At 42.7% G+C, this 15,854-nt stretch overlaps 1 protein-coding gene across 1 annotated transcript in view; it reads right to left on the reverse strand.

Moving 5' to 3' along the window:
• frmpd3 (FERM and PDZ domain containing 3) overlaps nucleotides 1-15,854 on the reverse strand; it is a 57,742-nt gene that overhangs the window by 21,760 nt on the left and 20,128 nt on the right. The window lies entirely within an intron of this gene.

The raw sequence follows: 15,854 nt of genomic DNA on the forward strand, positions 1-15,854 counted from the left end.
TGCATTTGGCTTTGGTTAAGGTTGTTTGTTGTACCGAGTGAGTGTGCGGGATGCAGGTAAAAATGTAGGCGGTAAAATATATTTGTTAAAAGTACCTGCCCTTTGAAGCACACCTTCAGGAAAGCTGCACTTATCAAGGAACAGTAACATAATGCACATGTCACGGGGTAAAACGGGACAAGTTATTTAGAGTTTTTATTGTGCATGTTTTGCAATGTTTTATCTGTTTTAATATTTTAATATTGTATATTGGATTTGTTTGTATGAGCTTTATTGCATGTTTTTATCTTATTTAAATTGAACACCTGTCCTGGAAAGACTCCGCCCCTACCTGATAATAAACTGATCACACCTGCGAGAGATCCCAGAGAGGCCAATAAGAGGGCCTGGCAGACCAAAGGAAGGGGTTCGACCGAGAGGCTTGAGAGACGGCCAGGAGTAAGTGGTGCCAGGCGGCAGCGCCTGCAAGCCGAAGGGGCTGGTGGAGCTGGGCGTTAGGAGAGGACGGACAGCACCAGCGACTAGGGACGCGGAGCGAACAGGCGGACGGCAGTAGTAACGAGAGCCCAGCTTGTGCACTGCGGGAGAGCAGAGGCGGCGAGACAGCTGGTGCCGACTTGCAGTTTTAAAGAAGCGGCGGGCGGAGTTGAGAGCTCTGCCCACCCGGGGTAAGTCTTCGACTTAGCCCCTTTTATTGAATGAAAATTGCTGAAAAGAATAGTGACTGCCGCTCCCTCCCTTTCTTCAGCGTACCAGGACGCGGAATGCGGGGAGGAAGGCGAGGACTCCGCTGGGTTTCCCTTTTACATCACTTCGCTGGACTTTTTTAGTTCTTTGTGACTTTTATATCGTGGCGGATGCCACTGGACTTTTAATGTTGTGTTTTATTGCTTTTTATTGTGTTACCCCTTGGCCAAGGTTGTTTTAATTCATTTTGCATTTTTAACTATTTAAATATAATAAATTATATTTTAATTTGACAGTTTTTTAATCGTGTGCTTTCCCTTGGCGGCTCCACTGCTCTGTCCGTTTGGAGGAAGGTTTCCTTCCTTTAAAAAAACGACACTGTGGAAATAAAATCACCTTCGCTCCGTTACATAATTGGCGTTGTCGACAGGATACGGAGCCAGAGCAGTTGGGTTAGTCAGGGGAAATGCAAATATATGATGTATGTGTATATTAGTGCCCCAATAATGTGTGTTTTAGGTCGTATGTCCCCTGAGCAAATGAGTATGGACAGTGTGCACAAGTATGAGTGTTGGCCACACCAAGAGTGAATGGAGGACGTCCAACCGAGGTTGTCATGGGAGACCAGCTGCAGGCTTGCGGGAGGTGGGGTAATGATTTGCTGCTAGGCAGCAGTGCTTGGATTAAGCACGAGACCCAGGTTAGGCCTGGAAGTATCCCCACGGGAGCAGCCGGGTGCAGTGTAGGACCTTATGGCTTCCGGGTAGCGATGCTACGAGGACGTGAGAGTGATTGCCCATTTGTGGCCTTGGACTGAATGGTGCACTTGCTTATATTTTTGCTTGGGGGTAGAAGACGGAACCGGACTCCAAGAAAGCTTCATGATTGGTAGCTGGGCCTTAGCAGGGACTGCTAATCTTTCAGCTTGGGGGGATGTCACGGGGTGAAACGGGACAAGTTATTTAGAGTTTTTATTGTGCATGTTTTGCAATGTTTTATCTGTTTTAATATTTTAATATTGTATATTGGGTTTGTTTGTATGAGCTTTATTGCATGTTTTTATCTTATTTAAATTGAACACCTGTCCTGGAAAGACTCCGCCCCTACCTGATAATAAACTGATCACACCTGCGAGAGATCCCAGAGAGGCCAATAAGAGGGCCTGGCAGACCAAAGGAAGGGGTTCGACCGAGAGGCTTGAGAGACGGCCAGGAGTAAGTGGTGCCAGGCGGCAGCGCCTGCAAGCCGAAGGGGCTGGTGGAGCTGGGCGTTAGGAGAGGACGGACAGCACCAGCGACTAGGGACGCGGAGCGAACAGGCGGACGGCAGTAGTAACGAGAGCCCAGCTTGTGCACTGCGGGAGAGCAGAGGCGGCGAGACAGCTGGTGCCGACTTGCAGTTTTAAAGAAGCGGCGGGCGGAGTTGAGAGCTCTGCCCACCCGGGGTAAGTCTTCGACTTAGCCCCTTTTATTGAATGAAAATTGCTGAAAAGAATAGTGACTGCCGCTCCCTCCCTTTCTTCAGCGTACCAGGACGCGGAATGCGGGGAGGAAGGCGAGGACTCCGCTGGGTTTCCCTTTTACATCACTTCGCTGGACTTTTTTAGTTCTTTGTGACTTTTATATCGTGGCGGATGCCACTGGACTTTTAATGTTGTGTTTTATTGCTTTTTATTGTGTTACCCCTTGGCCAAGGTTGTTTTAATTCATTTTGCATTTTTAACTATTTAAATATAATAAATTATATTTTAATTTGACAGTTTTTTAATTGTGTGCTTTCCCTTGGCGGCTCCACTGCTCTGTCCGTTTGGAGGAAGGTTTCCTTCCTTTAAAAAAACGACACTGTGGAAATAAAATCACCTTCGCTCCGTTACACACACACAGGATGAAACACATTAAGGTCTCTGATTCTGCCAGTTTCTGCAAGTGTGGACCAAACTACTCCCATGAACCACACATGCTCTTTTGCAGATGCCTGTGTGGGAGGCAGCGAAAGCAAGATTACTGAAAGACTGAGTGTGAATGTAGCATGTGGGTTTCTGTGTTTGTAGCAGAAAAAATGGAAATTATTGTGCGAGGGATAGAGAGCCAGATATTTATGCTCATATCTGTGATCTAGGACTCTGATGACTGCTGGCTAAAGAGAGAGAGAGAGAGAGAGACGCTGATTGTAATGTTAATGCTGCAGATGGCCCAAAACAGAAAGAGCATGACAGCACTGCTCAGGATTATTATGCAGGGGTACTGTTGAGAGCAAATACCTTTCTGAGTGCCACAGGCAGAGAACAAACTGTCAGTAGTCACATTAGTCAATAGTCCAGATTCATATTCCTGTCACTTGTTGTTTCTGATAACAGTGGCTTATGAGGGAGCACGGCTCATTTGCAGTTCCATTGATGCATTGCTGATCTCTACCTTGTGTCATGGTATCAGATGAGAGTAGATGTATCATAGATAGGCTTCATATTGTGCTCGGTCCATGACTAACAATCCATTACGCTGCATGTGCTTTGAATTTCAATTATGCTAATAATTTAAAAAGATTAGATTCATATAAAAAAATTTCTGTCTTCGACATTCAGCTGACTTATGAGGGATCATCCGTCTGTATCAAAGGTGCACGGCGGTGACAAATGACGCTGCACCAGCTGGTTCTGCCTCCAACAGAAGATTACCCATTTTTGATTGAGATCGGTTATTTTCTCATTTGACTTTGGCAGTGGATTCTGATGGTGCACTTCTTCCCCCAGTTATTCTTCTTTTCTCTGTCCCTCTAACATTTCACAGCTTCTTTCTTCACTTACCAGAAGGATACCCATTCTTATGAATCCTGACAGGCTGTTTCTCAGGTATGTGTGTCACTGCAAACACCTCCAGTGCAGTGAAAGGCAAGATCTGTGAACTAAGCAGGGAAACAATGGCCTGCACTTGTACATTTGTTGTAGAAGAGTCTATGCTGTAGCTAAAATTGCTCATTTCCAGCGATAACTTTATTATACAACTGCAGGTAACCGCTATGAACTCAGGGACAAAGGAATACATTCTCTTCTATCTGGTTTTCAGCCGATGGCTTTGAGAATACCACATAGATTTTACAGCTTTAGATTCCTCATTTAATTCAGAGATTAGTTTTGGTATTCTAAAGTATTGAGGAAAAAAACAGGACAAAGCAGAAGCGGAGAGATGAAGGTAGCCAGCGGACACTGAAGCTTGCACATCTGCAAAGATAAACAGCTATTCAGCAGAGGGGCCAACCTTTTAGAGAAGACACCGAGGAATTCTGTCAAGAAATGATCCCCAAGGGCATCGCCAAGCCTGTACGTTGCTATGACTACAGCTCTCAGTAGCTTGTTGAAGCTCGACCGGATGGAGGGATAGTGGGTGGATAAGAATAGCGATCTGGCCACTACAAGATATAGAAAGGGCTAGCTAGACGCTCTCTCATCACCCTGCAGTCACTGTGGCTAGATGCCAACACTTCCTCAGGCCCCTTGAGGTCAAGGCATCATATACCTGACCCTCCTCAGTGCCGCAGTCTGCAGCTGTCTCCTAGGCCTCAGGGTGTAGGAAAAATGATCTTTTTACTTATCATCTTTCCAGGTCTGCACCCTAACAGACCTATCAGTAGTTTAGAGAGACGCTGTATTTCATAATGCTTAGTAGTTCCGAAGTAATGTCAAAACTGGCAACACTACACCAACCAGTCAGGCAGTCTCTCAACATTCAGTGCAGTCCATCTACATTAGGATAAAATCTAAATTAAGTTTGTTGTGCCGTGTTCCTCTTTCTCTTTCTTTCAATTCAATATTTCAATTTGTATTTGTTGTTGTTTTATCCATAATGTGTCTGTCCAGCTACCAGGTCTTGCCTGGCTTATATCAAACTTTTGCCCTTTTAGTGTGAACCAATAAAAAGGTCTTAAAATCGATTTCAATAGAACACTCTACATGCACACTCTTTTTGGTCCTCATTAAAACAAAGCAGCAGAGTTTTATGCACTGTAGTTGACCTGTGGCTGTTTCTTAGTAAGATGAGAGAGGGGAACATTACAGTAGTCTGGGAAGATTGCAAGTTTGAGACTGGGAATTATAGCTGAGATACATGACATATATACATATATATATATATATATATATATATATATATATATATATATAAAACACCCAGCACGCCCCTGCGGGCGGTTTATCCTTCAAGCTCGGGTCCTCTACCAGAGGCCTGGGAGCTTGAGGGTCCTGCGCAGTATCTTAGCTGTTCCCAGGACTGCGCTCTTCTGGACAGAGATCTCCGATGTTGTTCCTGGGATCTGCTGGAGCCACTCGCCTAGCTTGGGAGTCACCGCACCTAGTGCTCCGATTACCACGGGGACCACCGTTACCTTCACCCTCCACATCCTCTCGAGCTCTTCTCTGAGCCCTTGGTATTTCTCCAGCTTCTCGTGTTCCTTCTTCCTGATATTGCTGTCATTCGGAACCGCTACATCGATCACTACGGCCATCTTCTTCTGTTTGTCTACCACCACTATGTCCGGTTGGTTAGCCACCACCATTTTGTCCGTCTGTATCTGGAAGTCCCACAGGATCTTAGCTCGGTCATTCTCCACCACCCTTGGGGGCATCTCCCATTTTGACCTCGGGACTTCCAGGTTATACTCGGCACAGATGTTCCTGTACACTATGCCGGCCACTTGGTTATGGCGTTCCATGTATGCCTTGCCTGCTAGCATCTTGCACCCTGCTGTTATGTGCTGGATTGTCTCTGGGGCATCTTTACACAGCCTGCACCTGGGGTCTTGCCTGGTGTGATAGACCCCAGCCTCTATGGATCTTGTGCTCAGAGCTTGTTCTTGTGCTGCCATGATTAGTGCCTCTGTGCTGTCTTTCAGTCCAGCTTTGTCCAGCCACTGGTAGGATTTCTGGATATCAGCCACCTCCTCTATCTGCCGGTGGTACATACCGTGCAGGGGCCTGTCCTTCCATGATGGTTCCTCGTCTCCCTCCTCTTTCTTGGGTTTCTGCTGCCTGAGGTATTCACTGAGCACTCGGTCAGTTGGGGCCATCTTCCTAATGTATTCTTGGATGTTCGTTGTCTCATCCTGGACTGTGGTGCTGACACTCACCAGTCCCCGGCCCCCTTCCTTCCGCTTAGCGTACAGCCTCAGGGTGCTGGATTTGGGGTGAAACCCTCCATGCATGGTAAGGAGCTTTCTTGTCTTTATGTCAGTGGCTTCTATCTCCTCCTTTGGCCAGCCTATTACCCCAGCAGGGTACCTGATCACGGGCAGGGCGTACGTGTTGATGGCCCGGATCTTGTTCTTACCATTCAGCTGACTCCTCAGGACTTGCCTGACCCTCTGCAGGTACTTGGTGGTTGCAGCTTTTCTAGCGGCCTCTTCATGGTTCCCATTCGCCTGTGGGATCCCCAAGTACTTGTAACTGTCCTCTATGTCTGCAATGTTGCCTTCTGGTAGTTCAATCCCCTCAGTTCTGACTACCTTCCCTCTCTTTGTTACCATCCGACTACACTTCTCCAGTCCGAACGACATTCCAATGTCATTGCTGTATAGCCTGGTAGTGTGGATCAGTGAATCGATGTCTCGTTCACTCTTGGCATACAGCTTGATGTCATCCATGTACAGGAGGTGGCTGACAACTGCTCCGTTCTGTAGTCGGTATCCGTAGCCAGTCTTGTTAATGATCTCACTGAGGGGGTTCAGGCCTATGCAGAACAGCAGTGGGGACAGAGCATCTCCTTGGTAGATCCCGCACTTGATGGTGACTTGTGCTATGGGCTTGGAGTTGGCCTCTAGTGTTGTACGCCACATCCCCATTGAGTTCCTGATGAAGGCTCTTAGGGTCCCATTGATCTTGTACAATTCTAGGCATTCCAGTATCCAGCTGTGGGGCATTGAGTCATAGGCCTTCTTGTAATCAATCCAGGCAGTGCACAGGTTGGTCAGTCTGGTCTTGCAGTCTCGGCTGATTGTTCTGTCTACCAGTAGCTGGTGTTTTGCGCCTCTGGTATTCTTGCCAATTCCTTTCTGTGTCCCGCTCATGTATTGACCCATGTGCCTGTTCATCTTAGCCGATATGATGCCTGACAGGAGCTTCCATGTAGTACTGAGGCAGGTTATTGGTCGGTAGTTGGAGGGGACCGGTCCCTTCTGGGGGTCCTTGGGGATCAGGACCGTCCGGCCTTCAGTTAGCCATTCCGGGTGTCTCTCGTTAACTAGCAGCTGGTTCATTTGTGCTGCCAGACGCTCGTGGAGTGCAGTCAGCTTCTTCAGCCAGTAGGCGTGAACCATGTCGGGCCCTGGTGCTGTCCAACTCTTCATACTGGAGACCCTTTCTTGGATATCTGCCACTGTGATGGTTACTGGACCCTGTTCAGGGAGGTCGCTGTGGTCAGCCCTCAGATCCTCTAGCCACTGAGCATTGCCGTTATGGGTTGCATCCTTCTCCCATATGCTCTTCCAGTATTGCTCCGTCTCCAGCCTTGGTGGTGCTGTTCTCTTATTGTTCCCTTGCCACTGAGAGTACACCTTTGCTGGTTCTGTGGAGAACCAGCAAAGGTGCACCCTGACGAAAAGTGGGCTACTGGAACAAGAAGGCATCGGTGGGCAAGAGACGAAAACAGGGCGTTGTTGGAATGCTACTATGCAAGTAACCCCGGCGGAAGGGGCTACATGAATAGGATGAGGGACCTATGGATTCTTCGATACCCAACATCCACAATGACGGCGAAACAACTAGTAGCTCAGTGTTCCAACATTCGAAAGAAAATATATATATATATATATATATATACACACATATATATATATATATATATATACACATATATATATATATATATATATATATATATATATATATATATATATATTTGCCACATATAATTACATAAATGAAGCACGTTCAAAAGCACTTTAAATGTTATGGGTTTTGAATAGCATTTTTACAATGGGAATGATGCAGAAATAGCTACCACGGGAACATTTACATTATGATAACCCAAATTACCATCAAAGAATATATGAAGGGCATTGTAGACATTATAAAGAGAAATGCTCCTGTTCAGCGAAATTAGACATACCACTGAGAACTATCGAGGAGAGTTTAAATATGTTGTCTCTCCTGTAGCTGTCCACTTTTCTGTCCACTTAAAGTCCCTGCTGCCAACTTGCATTTGCTTAGTTTGCTCAGATGTTTCTGGTTTTTAACTTTCAGCTCAATTTATTGTCTGGATTGCTCCCAAACCGTCCAGCGGACGTTGTCTGTCCTTGTTAAACGCACTCAGCATTATCTAGGGCTAGGAAAGGATAATAACTAAATTCATTGTGCCTGTATGTCTGTCTAAGGACATATCCAGATCGGCCAATAGCATATTCTGGGAGCCTGAAAGATAAGTGGTGGAAAAGAGCAAATTTAGCTGAAATATCATTTTACATCACATGTCAGAACACGCAGACACAAAGGACATATATAAACTATACAACTTTGATAATGAAAGAAATGTCTTGCATGGCAACGTTATCAATTTGACTGTTTGTTGTGAATATTGCAGAACAATAGTCAAATAGCAAAACAGGCCATGGAGCTTTTTTCATGCATGAATCAATGAATGCAACGTTTTTTCTGCTTGTGCAACGTTATTTAAACTGAGTGTTAGTTTAGGCTATTCCCACATGCGGTAGTTGCGGCTTATCCTTTTGGATGCGGCATCTCAAATGTTGATTCTTAATTACAATTTAATTATTATATTAATTACAGAATCAAAGAGTCAATTTCAGCAACAATTGGCATGACACTTACCCATGGCACTTTGATTTATCTGGCTACTTACCATTAATGCTTGAGGAATTTTCACTTATTTTACTGTTACACTAATTGTTAATCACTCTGATTAACTGAGTCTGCTAAACACTTGGAATATAACTTATAATATGAATCAGAGATGGAATCACAATCAGAAACTTGGGAGTTGTGCAGCACTAATTGGAAAGTGAGGACTGTTGTAAGGAGCTGAGTGTTATTGGATCACTGCCTTGAGAAGTCAGACAATACGTGTGTAGTATCACAGTGATTATTTGTGACTGATGGACAGGCCAAGCTTATGTTTTGTAGCTAAAGAATACATATTAGACTGTAAGGCATCAGCAATGGCATTTAGAGAAATTAGAGTTGGTTACACTGGTTTGGTTTATTAATAGGGTCCTTGCTAGCAAGCAGTAGTACATTAACAGAATGTTAATAAAGCACTGTAGGGCTGTAGAGTGGGATCATGTTAATAATCCATTACAATTTGCCTCACATCCACCAAGGCCTTCAAGGTCAACTTAAAGATTATTATTATCTAATACTGGTCAAAAATGGACAAACGGTGTAGAAACTGACTCTTACCAGCATCGTGTGTACTGTCAACATATAAAAAATACTATATAAAAATGTAAATGATCATGTCAGGGCCACTGGATTGGTCTCAAGGTCATATAATAATCATATACAGAGCTATTTAAAATTATGTTTCTTACTTCCATTGTTTTGTATTGTTTATGGGGATTGTAAATATCATATTATATTATTATGACTTTGCTATGTAACTATTTGAATACATGTCAGTTTTAATGCATGTTCACAAGTATAATTTGGTTTAGAAAACAAAATAAATATGCCATCAAAGCATTTTTTCAATTGATATATCTATTATTAAATATTTAAATGAATTGAGTAAACAATGAAATGAATGTTACAAATGCACTATATCCACAAAAATAAAAATAGAATAAAAAAAGAAAAAACACAATGTACAATACTGTTCTCTTAAAAGTAAATATGCTCAGAGAGAGTGAGCTGCCATAGTGGAGGTTTGCTCTCGCTGAGTGCTTCTTGTTATATGTTTGCTTTGGTCAAAGAAATTGAGATGTGATTCCAGTATAACACAAAGTCAGGTCTGCCGATGGAGCCCTTTTCTATTCACAGTTGAGAGGAGGTTAACAGTGTGCACCTGTCACAGGTGTGAAAGAGTCTGGAGTCAGTGTGGTGAATGTTATGATGACTGCAACATCATCTGTGAAGAGAAGGGGGCACTAGGGGTGGACCTGCCTCTTCTGGTGTTCTTGGTTGAATGCCAGTCAAGCACAAGTCCCACTTAAAGACAGTGGTCCCTGATGCCATCATAAAGTCTGTCTGTGTCAGTTTAGACAGAAACATGCCCTCTGGAGGTCGTTTCTTTAGGCCTCCGGCAGTGCTCTTCCTGTTCCTCCTCACAGAAATGAGCAGCTACTTCTGTCCAGCTCTCCTTGTGTAAGAGCCCCTCTTCTGTTATCTCCTCCACACTCTTGAGAATGTGCTGGGAGACAAGGCAAACCTTCTCATGACACCAAGTATGGCTGTGCCCTTCTGGATGAGCAGCCCGAATAGGCAGCAGATATAGTGACATGGCACTAGCAAAAAGTGAAACTAGAGAGAAATCATTCAGGAGAGATGAGGAGACAGCTATGGTCTGCAGCCACCACCTGCAAAACCATTTCCTTTTTGAAGGATTGTTATGCTGTTGCCTCTCCGGTGGACCAAAACTGCTAAAATGGTTTATGTCTCCTAACTGGACAGGATGATATCCCTCTATTTTAACTTAAGTGCCCACATTTTTTTTTTTTTTTTTTTTTGAGCAGTGGATTTAAAGTGCATAGTGATACTACTAGTTCAATCGCAGACATCCTCTGTCAACCAAAGTTCAGCCAACAGTCTTGCCAACATTTTGTATCATATGTAGCAAATCCTTGATTCTGGAGAAATCCTGTTAGGATTATGAAAGAGGCGACACAATAATCTCCTCAGTGTACTGTGAAATGAGCCTTCCCAGACAAAGATACTTTTTCTGTCACATGTTTGGCCTCTAGGAAATGTCAAACAGGAAAGTCATTTTGACATATCAGCAGCCATTGTCTTTAATCTGTTTTCAGTTGCAGGCTGCGATAAAACGTTCACTAAATATTTATGTTGTTTTGTTTTTTGTTTTTACAAAAGATTTTAGAATTTCTCATTTGCGATACACAGACAGACCTTTGCACCAAGAGAGCCAATCAAATGAAGCCATCGGCACTGGGCCTAATCCCTTCTGTCAATGCAGTCCGCCTGAGCCAGACGTGCAGAAATCCAACTGGGGAATACGACCCAATCCATTCTGCAGGGAAAGTGAAGGCTGATATGAAATTCTGTTTCATTGTGTATTTTATCTGTAGGATTGAATCATTTAAAACCTTTTTTAGTCCCCTGGCTAAAATTGGAAGTAGATTGCACACTGCTTTTCTTCCTTAATCTTGCAAGTTCCTTCCTTCCTGTCCTTCAGTAAAACTGTGCAGTTTCATCCAGTCTGTCAAAAGAAACATATCCAAACACTTCTGTGACACACACACGTGTGTGTGTGTGTGTGTGTGTGTGTGTGTGTGTGTGTGTGTGTATATATATATATATATATATATATATATATATATATATATATATATTCATTCATTTTAAATAGCAATAACTACAGTGGCCCTGAGAGGCCAAACGGACTGCAACTTAAGAAAACACCAGCAATAAGAAAAACGCCGCAAAAGCACACAAAAAACGACGGAAATAGGAAGAAACAAAACACAAATAGGAAAAGCGACACCGGAAATAGGAAAAAAGAAAACAGAAATAGGGAAAAAAAGATTTCCAAAAGCACAAGGGAAGTGTTTCTGGGGAGGCAATAACCCGTCGGACCAGTTGCAGGAACCAAAATATGCTAAGAATTGCGCTGGGAGACACTTAAAAGAAGTGGAGGATCTATCGGTTTTGTGAGGAAAGAAAAGATGAGAGGTAAGTGTGTTAGCCTAACTATTAGCCTAAAAATCCGTCATCAGTATTATATGAACCACGATAAAACACACCTAGCATGTTTTGGGTTCCTGCAACTAGTCCGTCGGGTTATTGTCTCCCCAGAAACACTTCCTTTGTGCTTTTGGAAATCTGTTTTTTCCTATTTCTGTTGTCGTTTTTTCTATTTCCGTTGTGTTTTGTGTGCTTTTGCAGCGTTTTTCTTATTGTTGATGTTTTCTTAAGTTGCAGACCGTTTGGCCTCTCAGGGCCACCGTAAATAACAGTGACTTACCGTAAGTCCTTCCTCAGTGTAAGTTAGCTCTACCATATCTGACCTGCTTACCTATGCTTTCACACTCGTGTCTGTGTGCCTACTTGACTAATACCAATGAACACTGTCCTCTCTTTACATACATGGCCTCTACCCACTGCAATCATGTAGAAATGGAAGTTTTCACAGGACTCTACACAGTCATATGAAAAACGAAGTACACCCCACGATTCAGTAGGTTGTGGCAGGAATACCTTAACATAATAGTTTTCTGAATTACTTACTCATCTCTCTCAACATTGTGATTGCACTCTTCATTAAAATGTGAAGAGTGCTTACGTTTATTGGGGTTTTCGGGCATTCTTTTGCGCATGGCTTATCCTTTCTTAAGGTCCCATTGTGGGATTTTTGTCAGGTTGAGATCTGAACATTAACTGGTCATAGCAATGCTTTGAGGCTTTTCATTTTCAGCGCTCGTGTTGTAGATTTGCTGCTGCAATTGGATCATTCCCCTTTTTCATTACATATTTTTGGTCAAGTTTTAGCTGTAGCTTGACAGATATCCTTACATTTGACTGGAGAATACTTTGGTATACAGAGAAGTTGATGGTTGACTCACTAACTGTGATGGTGCCTGGGTCCAAACCATCACCCCTCCACTGCCATTTTTGACAGCTTATATGAGGTGTTTGTAATGTGAGGTGTTCTGCGTTTGTGTCAGGACTTTATGGGCAAACATCTCCACTTTGGTATCATCTGTCTAAAAGATGTTGTTCCAGAAGTCTTGAGGTTTGTTCAGACCTAAGCTGTGCTGCCATGTTCTTTATAGAAAGAAGAGGCTTTGTTCTTGAAACCCTTCCAAAAAAGTCCTCCTTTTCCCACTCCAACTGTTATGAGCTTTAATCTTTGACAAACTAACCGAGGCCTGTAGAGTCTGTGATTAAAACTTCCTTTTTCATATGAATGTAAAATGTAGTAAAAGACCAAATACTCATTTTACAAGATGTGCCAGTTTATTACTTTTACTTCCTGAATTGCTGGTCCCTTCTTTGCTCTTTGGGGTGAAATTATTTGAGTGGAAACACATCAGTGTGATGCGCCCTACTGACTGGAGTAGTCATAAATGAAAACTAGTTATTAAGCCTTGAAGTTGAAACAGCTGGATGCAATGCACGTGTTACAAATGTCCTCTTTTCCAAATTGTTTCACCACTATAAATGACTGTTCCAAAAATAATGAAAATTTCTGCTTTCATGCAATTCATAGTTTAAAAAAGGAGGAAAAAGGATCAGCTCATAGGGAACCCGTATCAATGGCACACTGAGTGCAAGCAATCCAAAAAGTGTGAAACAGTTTGTGAAAATAGAGTGGTGCATGCTTTGCCTAAATGTGTTTTTGCTTGCTGTGTCTCAACGAGGAGTTGTCTTTGAGATGGAGATGGGAACTATTGAAAAGGATCTGAAAATTCGAGTCTGGTTTGGAGAGGATGTGACTTCTTCACGACGGAGTTCACAACCTTGAGAAAGATATGACACAAAACTTTGCTTTCTTCTCCAAATCCCATTAAGCAAGAAGACGCTGAAACCTATTTTTCGGTTTCAGCAGAAGCTGCAGCCTTGTTAAATCACTGACATCTTGTCATTCTTGCACAGATTGCACTCACGCTACAGCTCGGGACGTCTTCAAGAAATCACTCTGTTTTTGTTAGCACCTCAAACATGACAAATGAAAATATTAGTGGACAGGTATTATCATATTACGTCCTATAGGGTTATCTGGGCGATATAAACAGGTGTATTTGCATGTACTATAACTCTAATATTTAATATATAACTCCAATCTTAAGCAAATGAGTCATGGCACACATATATTAAATATATTTTTGTGTCAGTTTGACCTGCAGACACTAAAAAAAGACAAAAACAGGAGTGACGCATTAAGTTCACTTAATGTAATTCTCAGTAATAATCCCCGAGGGGTTGAATCGCCATTTCGTACATCCTGATGCACAAGTATAATAAAAAAAAAGCCACATCTGCCATATGTTTGAAGCTCTCTTTGTTCCACTTGAGTGTAGTGTGCTGACCTGTTAGTCTTGGGCTAAGCTGCTCCTCTGACTCACTCCTACATCATTAATGTGATCATATAACCACATAGCCTTCACCACAATATGGAAATCACAATGTCCCACCTTCCAAAGGACGCAGTCTACAAGACAGCTTAACCAAAACTGGTGGATTTATGTTCTCATAAAGTGTTATGATAACAAAAAAGAATCCATAGACCTGAAACAAGTACAAATAAAGCTTTAATATTTGCCATTTAAAAAGCAACAGTTTGATTTTATTTAATGTGAGGGTTTGATGATCTCCCTCTTACTTTGTTTCTTTTCAAGAAAATATCACATTGAATTTTTTCTTATTTGTGCGTTAAGTTTGAGCTCTACTCAGGGAAAAGTCAGTTTTTCTAAGGCTACGTTCACACTGCAGGTCTTAATGCTCAATTCCGATTTTTTGATCAAATCCGATTTTTTTGTCTCCTCGTTCACACTACAAATAAAATGCGACAGCAAACGCGCTCTAGTGTGAACGCTCAAAGCGGCCCGCATGCGCAAAAGAAGATGTCACACACAACGCGCTCTGTTTAGACCCAGAACAAACAGTATTGTTTGACTGATGGCCGTTAATATAAAGACTTCGGACTTTACGTTTCCCAATTTTTGCTTTAAGTTATTTTGTTATTTACATAATAATGTAAATAACCTAATAATGATCCTTATTGCTGTTTAAGAGAGGAGCGGTGCTTCAAAGGATAGCTGCAGATTTCTGTCAGAATCTGCAGATTATACAGTACAAATAAAATGTTTACGTTGTCTTCCCAACAGTTTCACTGACATCTACACTGGATGGCCAGGAAGCGTTCGCGATGTCTTCTCGGGCGCTGATAATTGGCTTCAGTCTTGTGTCGGTGACGTAAAAGGCGGATTTAATGCGACTTGACCGTTCAAACAGCAGTCGCTTTCTAAAACATCGGATATGTATCGGATTCAGTACCACATACGAAAGTGACCCAGATCGGATTTGAAAATATCGGATTTGCGCCGTTCACACTGTCATAGCATGATCGGATATGGGTCGCATAGGGTCAAAAAAATCGGATTTGATGCGCTTTCGCCTGCAGTGTGAACGTAGCCTAACATGAGTGCTTTTGCTTCCTTAAATGCAGGCAGACGTCTGAACCTGAGAGTTGAGTGTACACCAAAGTCAACTAAAAGGGAGTCTATAAATGCGGTGCTTCATTCATTTATTCAGAATAAAGAAAAAAATCAATAATTCCGAAGGCACATGCAATAATTGCACCTAAACGCAACTGGGAATAGTTTAGTTGAATAGAAAGGCAATTCCTATATGACAGTTAATTGCAAACAGTTCTGCATAGGGCTGGGCTATATCCTACCGTTCACGGTAATACCGGTGTAATGTTGGGCAACGATAGGAAAATGAAATATCGCGATAGAATATGGGTAATATGGGTAAAATGCGCATGCGCAGTGCCTTTGTTTACATACGCACATGGCAGCGACGCAGAATGAGAAGAGCGAAAGTGGATCATTAAATGAAACGGATGAACCGGAACTGGTTTGTAAAAATGCTGCAACTTCAGTGGTGTGGAACTGGTTTAGCTTTCATCCGTCAGATACACAACAAAACACTATTTTTGGTAGAGCGTGCTAGCGGGCCATCGTTATTATCGTGTTTTTTGGGAAATACGGCACACTTAAAATCAATCCTTTAATTTTTCTGAAAATCGACAGTGCCCCTTATAATCCCGTGTGTCTTATGTATGAATTCTGGTTGTGTTTACTGACCTCGAAACGATTTTATGTGGTACATGGCGCTCGAAAATCTGTCAAATGTTTCAGTACGACTTTGCTGAGCTACGAAGCCGCACCGCTTGATGGATTGTTGGAGCATTACGGCTATCGTAGGCAGGAGCCTGGCGGAGTGATGCGAACTGTGCTTCACCATAATATTACCGTATTGTGTGTGT

Source organism: Rhamphochromis longiceps, linkage group LG2 (assembly GCF_057381845.1).
Source record: "Rhamphochromis longiceps isolate RC_006_pf linkage group LG2, R_longiceps_female_GT1.1, whole genome shotgun sequence".
Lineage (NCBI taxonomy): Eukaryota > Metazoa > Chordata > Actinopteri > Cichliformes > Cichlidae > Rhamphochromis > Rhamphochromis longiceps.